Source organism: Lupinus angustifolius, chromosome LG02 (assembly GCF_001865875.1).
Source record: "Lupinus angustifolius cultivar Tanjil chromosome LG02, LupAngTanjil_v1.0, whole genome shotgun sequence".
NCBI classification, from domain to species: Eukaryota; Viridiplantae; Streptophyta; class Magnoliopsida; order Fabales; family Fabaceae; genus Lupinus; species Lupinus angustifolius.
Window position 1 is genome coordinate 15,182,804 of NC_032010.1, and position 9,354 is coordinate 15,192,157.

A 9,354-nucleotide genomic window follows, 5' to 3' on the forward strand; every position below is an offset into this window, starting at 1 on the left:
AGATCTCGACCATTATGGTAGAGTCGTTGGTAATAGAGTCATTGGTGAAAGAGCCGTTAGAGAGCCTTTGGAGGCCTCAGGCTATAAATACAGGTCTCCTTCCCTCTTTATAATTTTCACCATGTTGAAGACGTTTGCCTCTCAACCTTTCTTTCTCCCCTCTTATATTTCGCTGACGCATTTCTGGCAACCTTCTCCCTCTTTCTTTCTGTGACACTTGAGAATTGGCACATGCAGCCAAAGTGAGAATTTCGAGAACTAACATCGGTAGTCATTATTGTGGAAAAAGAATTGGCACGAGTGGTCATACTGTGGGAATTCAAAAATTGGCACTGGTAACCATACTGTGTGTGTATTTGAGAGTGATGCTTACAGTGCAGTAAGAATTCATATAGAGAATTGAGCTACTTTATCATGGGGACGGCATGGTGGATAGTCTGTTTTCACAATTTTAGCATTACCATGAAACGTCTTAAAGAAAGCGACTTGGTCGTGACTCAGTCAGTAGCAATTATTTCGTGTCATTCAGAATTGTTGCGAACTACGATAACAACATATAGAGTTGTAGAGGTCATCCTAACTACAATACTGCAATCACATTATGTCACATGATCCGCAATTTGAAATATTGCATATAAGTATGTCTTGAATCTTTTATTATAATAATTATATATAAATACCTTTAAGTTGATAAAGCATATTGGAACAATATTGATGGAAAATAAAATTGATCTGATAAGCCTTTCTAAAAGACTTAATTTATTAAATTCAACTAGTGTGCATGCATGGTCAGATTTTGGCGTAAGTAATAGTGGCTAATGGATGATAAAGTGATAGAAATATTACTTGAATTTGGGTAGAGGTGAAAATGGGCAATCATATGTCAATAAGCCTTAAAGGATCGTTCAGGTAGGATAGTTCAGTGAAGGTCCACTTTCATCACTTGTATGGCCAGAGTAGTCTCTCATACAAAATATGATGATTTTTGACAACCTCTTGCATATTTTAAGATCGATTTAGAGGGCCACAAAACATTTTGATATAACATTAAATTGATAAAACATCGAACTAATATAACATATAATTGATATAACATACACCCTAAGAAGGGAATCATTGATAATTGACATTTCACCTAAAGTTCTTTTGATATTGGGATTGTTATTGATAGGATAGCATATACCCTTGATTTCTAGCGAATTAGGTTTAGTAATGAAGTTTTGATAAGGAGGCCGATAGATCGAATTGAATATGCATTGCATGAAATGTAATATAATTGAGGACAATCAGTCCTAGAGCATAAAACATTTGCATCGTATATCTTTTGTATATAGATGACATTACTTGATTATATTGTATGATTTTGTTATTTTACTTTAATGTTATTATCTATGTAAACCCACAACATGACCATTGTAGTTGATATCTTAAATATACAAATAACATTAATGATAAACTTAAATAGCATAACACTATTAAAACATGTATCCCAAACTAAATATGCCAAGAGGTTGGTCTGTTTCCTTATGAATAATCACTTTTGGTAAGAGGTTGGTCTCCATGTGACAACACCATTTATAGCACTGAACAAACTAAATATCCCAAGAACACAAACTTGGAATCTCTCATTTCAATTTGAAGTTGCACCACCATTTCCAATTAATTTAAATATTGTCAGGCTGCCATAAAATAAAAGTTTGTACCAAAGGCCGAGATAAAAAATAATTATCATTTTAACGATTTAATATAGTTATTTTATAAAAACCACTTTCATCTATAAAAATAGTATAATCTTTCAAAATTGTTAAAAAGTTAATCAAACTAAATAATATTATTACTAATAATTAATGATACAAATAAAAATAATAAAAATTATATAATGATTAATAATAACCAGTGTTATTAATACTGTACCTGCCATCAAACTGGTCATGGTACTCGTGTAGTGGTATAGCGATTCAGTTGGTGGTTCACTAATTAAACCGCATACCGGTGAAGTTAGATATACATATATAATATATTAATATTAATATTGAAAAATCAATATTTTTTTAGTTTCATTAAAAAATTAATTTTAAATAAAATCGGTCGGTATGACTCGTACGGTTCAATTGAAGGTCGTCCAGTATGACTAGTTTTGAGTGGTATGATTGCATGACCGATATAATTTTTGTACCATATCTGTATTAGGACTAGTTTACAGAATGAATCGACCAGCACGAACCAGTTTTTAAAACACTCACAATAACATTATATATTTTCTATGCTTTATAAATTTTATACGCATATTTTATATGTGTATCACATACACATGGTATCTTGCATTTCCAAGACTATGTATATTAGCCAATCACATAAATTTCATATCCTATACTAATATCTATATATGTATAGATATCATTAGGAAAATTTACCCAACTAGTATGAGTTGACCGCAAAATTATAGAAGAAGTGCAACTTTTATAAAAATTACCAAGAAGATGTACGTTTTAGGGAACTCGTGACTCTCATGCACGAGTTTACAAGAACTCGTGAATCCCATATACGAGTTTGAAACTTGCGGTTCACATGCACAACATCCATTTTTTTTCTCTCTCCTCAAGACTCGTGGTTCTCATCCACGGGTTCCATTTATACAATTGAAATCTAAAGTAAACACCATTCTCTTCCATTTCCTTGAATGTTTTTGAAATTAGAGGCAAATGAGATTGTGTGAATTGTGAATAGCCATAACTTGTCATTGTCTAAGTGCCCCACACCAGGTCACTATGCTGCAGGCATGAAACTTTAAGTGAATGTTGTTGTTGCTAACACCACCACTCCAAGTGGTGGCTCTCCACAAACCACCCCGTGTGGTGGCTCTACACCAACCACCCTGTGTGGTGGCCCTACACTAACCACCTCATCAAACTCATCTCCTTATACTCCGCCTGAGTCAAGCATTTCTCCAACAACAATATCACCAAAGTCAGTGTTTCAAGTGGAATCAGACATTTCATGTTTGTAGCAGATATTGTTTAGGTTTCTTAGGCTATAGAAGAGGCGGTGTGATATTTTCTTCTTGGTTTTGTTGACTTTGTGTTTTCATTTGATCTTCATATATATCTGTAAGTCTGAGATTGCAACTAAGAGGGGGTGAATTAGTTGACTTAAAATAATGACCACTTTTTCTGCAAAATCGAGAGTTAAAGTGTAGCGGAAAATATATGCAGAAAATTAATAAGTAAAATTAAAGAGATAAGGGAGAAGAGAGTACACAAGGATTTTTATACTGGTTCACCATCTTGTCCACCGAAGGCTACATCTAGTACTCTTGCAGCACAAGAGATATTTCCACCAAAGATTATGAGTTGCAATTACAATATCTCACCCTGAGATTTCTATGTATCTTACACACTCCTTAATCCTTATTCACTTTTGGAAAACACTTTTCCAAGTGATTCTAATCCTCTTTCTTATCACACCCCGTGAAAGAAAGCATTCTGCAATAGTAATGAAGAATGTACAACAATGGCGGAATTTCCTTTTACAAGTATGAAAGTGATGTAACTTGCAATCCAAACAACTCTTTAGTATACTTAGTAATAATGCTCTTTATAAGTTTGTAAACTTGAAACACTTTCACTTTAAGCAACTTCAGAAAAATCAACTTTGAAAGTTTAAGAACTTGTTGCAAAAAGTGTAGAAAATAATTTCAGAATATGTGTAAGAGCTTTTGAAATTTGTATGAGAGTTGTGTATATGTTGTGTATAGTGATTGTGAGTTTCAATGCCTTTATATAGGTTTTCCAATTAGCTAAAATGTCTCTTTGAAAGGGTAGGAATTGATTGGAATGAAAACATGTCTTTTGGATTGAAACTCATTCACTTTGAATTTGAAAATCTGATGCAACAACTCTCAGTAATCGATTACAACATTGAGTAATCGATTACTCAAGTGTTTTGTCCACTAATCATTTATTTTCGAATTAGAGTAATCGATTACATCAAGTTGAGTAATTGGTTACTCAACTTTAATAAAACTAGTAATTTGTTACTCAAATACAGTAATGGATTACTCTGATCATTTTTAAGTTAGATAACTCTTTTCTCACACTTGTAACCTGTTACTTAGATGAAGTAACTTGTTACACACTATTTTTGAAAATTGTTTTAAATATTTTAAAGTGTTTCAATTTTCTTAAAAAATAGTTTGAGCATTACTACTATTGTATAATTAAGAGTGTAGGATAGAAGTACCTATTTAGACTTAGACTAAAAGTCTTGAATATCTTGAAGCTTGATTCTTCATTGTCTTTATAAGTATTCTTCCTTTTCTTATTTTGGGTGATGTTGGTGTCTTCATCAAAACCGTGCCAAGGTCAGGAGCAAGACCTTTTTCACAATCTCCTCCTTTATGATGATGACAACCCAATATCTTCTTGACAGTGTATTTTTCTGAGAGAAACATACATTGTGATATTCGTGACTTGTCTTTAGTATGCTCCCCCTATCTTGTATGCTCCCTCTTTCATTTGGAGTTGTGTGCCTGGAATGTTTTAAACATAAAATACATTCTCCCAACTTTTCTCCCCCTTTTGACTTCATCAAAAAGTAGAAAAGCCAAGAGTTTTCCAGCACAATATATAGCATACAATATGTATATGACAAGCATAAAGGTAATCATAAGATATAACATAAACATCACAATTCATATCATAATGGTAAAAAGATGTTCAAGAATTATCAATACAAATAGTAATACAAACAACATAATAGAAATTTGTCTGAAACCAAGAGAAATTACAACCAGAAAATCCTAACACTAGATATAGTCTAAGATTCAGGCTCAAAACTGTCTTCATCAATGTCCATGCTACTCAGCTTAGAAGAGAGACGATGAAGTTCAAAAATGGATTTGATGATTCTGAGTATCAAAGGCATCCATCCGGTTAGTGATGTAGCTTTCAAGAGAAATAAATTCATCCATAATCATCTGGTTTGAAGGCATGACAGCAGATGAGGAAGATTGAGCAGAAAACTCAGAAGGTTGAGGTTCATAAGGATTAGCAGGGGTAGGTTCTGATTCAGGAGCAGGAGGTCTATCTTTCTTCTGCTTGTAGGTCTGGTCATTTTGATTAGCAGGAGCAGAAGGTTGAGGTTCATTTTGTGGATTACATCCACATCAATATGGCTTTCACGATAGTTAAGTGGGACCTTAATTTCTCCAGCAGTAGAAACATTGAAATGCTCAAGGATTTTTGTTATGAAGATTGCATATAGCAAAGGGCTTTGAGTTCCTCTTACATACCACATTTGTCTTATTATCATCAGAGTCCAATTGATTTTCAGATTGAATTTCATGTCATACATCAATTGGAGTTATATGTCACTTATTTGAGAATGATTTGAAAATTGTGGTAAGATGACATAGCTTAGAAAATAATGAAGCAAACTGTTTTCTAGTTTGAGATGTCCAGCAAAAAGGATATCTCTATTTTTAACAGTTTCACCATAACCATGTTGCTTAAGCATTTCTATTTCCTCTTTAGTAATTATACACAGAGAATAATAAAAATATTTTCGATCATAGTTTTCCCATTCGCATTCAAGGCTGAAGCCTCCAATGCTTTCCTGATAGGATATGTTACAACACAATGAACTCATGATTTTCAAATCCAAAGTAATGTCTTTTCCTTTTACATAGGAAGTAAGACGGTTTTTCCGAAAGTTCATGTTATAGTAAAATACTCTAATCAGTTTAGGATAGATTTCATTTGATTCACAACAAAAATCGAAAAGGTTTTGTTGTCTCAAGAGATAAGGAAATAGAAAATCTTCAAACTCATAGTTCCTGAGATTACCGTATTTAGGAGTGAAGATGATGCGACCAGGAAAGTGCTCCTCAAAGATTTTACGTTGCTCATCATTTTCTAGAAGCCTCAGTATGTCAAGAGGGTTGGACTCCAAAGATGAAGTTCCTTGGTTCCTTTGAGTCACATTGATGCGTTGTTTCTTGGTTCTAGATGAGGAAGCCATTGAAGTGAGTTTTTGAAAAAGTTAGGTTTTTGGGTTTTGGAGATTTGGGGTTTTTTTATTTAGGCCACTAAACACGAAAATGATGGTTTGGAAGTGTTTAGAAGTAAAAAATGTGATATGAAAGCACACAAAAATCACTCAAAACGCATCAAAAACGAATATTTTAGAGATAGATAAAGGTGGCCACGAAGAGGGTTTGAAATGAGGAAGAAGAAGAGTTTGAAAAAGTTCAAAAATGCAGAAAAAATACATATATAACAACATAGAGTAATCAGTTACTCAAATTAAAAAATTTAAAATTTTCAAACAGCAACATAGAGTAATCGGTTACTCATTTTGAGTAATTAGTTACTGAAACACGCTGTTCAACCCTGTAATCGGTTACTCTTGAGTGTAAGCGATTACTGACCCCAGAAAAACTTATTTTCAGGCAAAATTAAGCTATGAAAATGATTTTTAACCCAAAAAATTGAAATATTAAACATAACTAAACACATTTAAGTTCAAGTAGGCATGAAATAGATATAATGAAGTACACATATAATCATATATAAGCATTTAAGATAAGTATGTTTCATCAAGAATGCCTAATTCTCGTCTACTTTTATAGAAATGTTCTTTTGCCAATGGTTTAGTGAATATATATCCTAGTTGGTTGTGCGTATCAACAAATTCTACAGACACATCCTTCTTTTGGACATGGACCATAAGGAAGTGATGCCTTATATCAATGTGTTTGGTTCTAGAAAGCATAACAGGATTTCTTGTGAGGTTTATAGCACTTGTATTGTCACATTTTAAAGGATTGCACCCTAAGTCTAAGCCATAATCTCGTAATTGTTGTTTGAGCCACAACACTTGGGCATAACAACTACCTGCTGCTATATATTCAGCTTCAGCAGTGCTTAAGATAACACATGCTTGTTTCTTGCAAGACTAAGAGACTGAAGCATTTCCCAAAATATGGCAAGTACCACTTGTACTTTTCCTCTCAGTTTTGCACCCCAAAAAATCTGAATCTGGATATCCAACCAAATCACATATACTTCCTTTTGGATACCACAGCCCAACGTTAGATGTACCCTTAAGATATTTCATGATTCTCTTAACGAAACTAAATGTGATTCCTTTGGTTTAGATTGATAGCATGCACACAGACATACACTAAACATGATATCAGGTCTACTGGCAGTTAAATATAAAAGAGATCCAATCATACATCGATACTTTGATATTTCAATGTTTTTTCATGCTTCATTCGTATCAATGTAAGTATCGGATCCCATAGGAGTAGTTATTGGCTTGCAGCCATCCATGTCAAATCTTTTTAGAAAGTCTCTGCAATACTTAGATTGACTTACGAAAATGCCTTTATCAAGTTGTTTGATTTGAAGTCCAAGGAAGTAATTTAGCTTCCACATCATAGACATTTCAAACTCTCATTGCATCATTTTTCCAAATTCACTACACAGAACCTCATTAGTAGAACCAAAAATAATATCATCTACATAAATTTGAACAAGTAGAGTATGATGATTTATTCTTTTTATAAAGAGTGTAGTGTCGACCTTTCCTTTGTTGAAACCTTTTTCAAGTAGAAATTTAGTTAGACGATTATACCATGCATGAGGAGCTTGCTTTAAGCCAAAGAGAGCTTTCTTTAATTTTTACACATAAGAAGGATGTTTGTAAAATTCAAAACCAGGAGGTTTTTCCACAAACACTTCTTCTTGAATGTAACCATTGAGGAAAATACTCTTTACGTCCATTTGATATAACTAAAAATTCAAAGAGCAGGCATATGCAAGTAATAGCCTAATAGCTTCAAGTCTAGCAACCGGAGCGAAGGTTTCATCAAAATCTATATCTTCTTCCTGATTGTATCCTTGGGCTACTAGTCTAGCTTTATTTCTAACAATAATACCATTTTCATCAGATTTATTTCAGATTTATTTCGAAATATCCACCGAGTTCCAATAACATGTCTGTTTTTTTTTGTCTAGGAACAAGTTCCCAAACTTCATTTCTCTCAAACTGGTTTAATTCTTCTTGCACAGCAAGAATCCAATGTTCATCCTTGATTGCTTCATCAATTTTGGAGGGCTCTATTTGAGAGACGAAGGCCATGTTTAGACATGCTTTATCAAGCATTTGTCGGGTAGTGATACCCGTATTTAATTCAGTAATAATGTTGTCAATCGGATGATCTCGATGAGTTCTCCATTCTTTTGGAAAATCTGTATGAATATGCTCCTCTTGAGATGGTAGGTTATCATTCATTTTCAAATGCTCAGTATGAGTTGTAGGTTCAGTAATAGAAATTTCATTTGAGGATGAACTTGACACTTTCTCTTCATCGGTAGTTAACTCATCCTTTATATCAGGATTGGTTTCATCAAAAGATACATGAATAGATTCTTCCATGGCTAGAGTTCTTTTATTAAAAACTATATAGGCTTTACTCGTAAGAGAGTAGCCTAGGAATATGCCTTCATCAGCTTTTGCATCGAATTTTCCTAAGTTATCCGTACCATTATTCCAAACAAAGCATTTACAACCAAATACATGCAAGTGAGAAATGTTAGGTTTTCTACCTTTGAAGAGTTCATAAGGGGTTTTCTTAAGAATTGGTCTTATAAGAACTCGATTTGAAACATAACATGCAGTACTTACTGCATAAGCCTAAAAATATTTTGGGAGGTTAGTTTCGTTCAACATTGTACGAGCCAATTCTTCTAAAGACCGATTCTTTCTCTCTACAACACCATTTTGTTGTGGTGTTCTAGGAGCAGAAAAATTGTGACTGATGCCAAGATCATCACAGAATTCTTCAAAAGAAGAGTTTTGAAATTCTCCCCCATGATCACTTCTTATAGCAGCGATTTTTAGTGATTTTTCATTTTGGACTATTTTAGCATAAATTCTAAAGGCTTTGAATGCCTCATTCTTATGAACTAAGAAGAGTGTCCAAGTGTATCTCGAAAAATCATCTATTATAACAAGAGCATATTAGTTACCACCATAACATTTTGTCCTTGAGGGGCCAAACAAGTCCATATGTAGTAATTGCAATGGTCTATCAGAAGAAACCATATGCTTAGGTTTGAAAGAAGTTTTTGTTTGTTTACCCATTTGACTAGCACTACGTAGTTTGTTTTTAACAAATCTCATTTTAGGGAAACCAACAACTACGTCTTTCTTAATAAATTTATTCAAATGGTCCATATGTATATGAGCAATTCTCCTATTCCATAGTCATGCATCATGATTATCATTTGCAACTAAACATGCTATTGGTAAAGATGAATCTATGTCAATCATATATATATTGTTTAT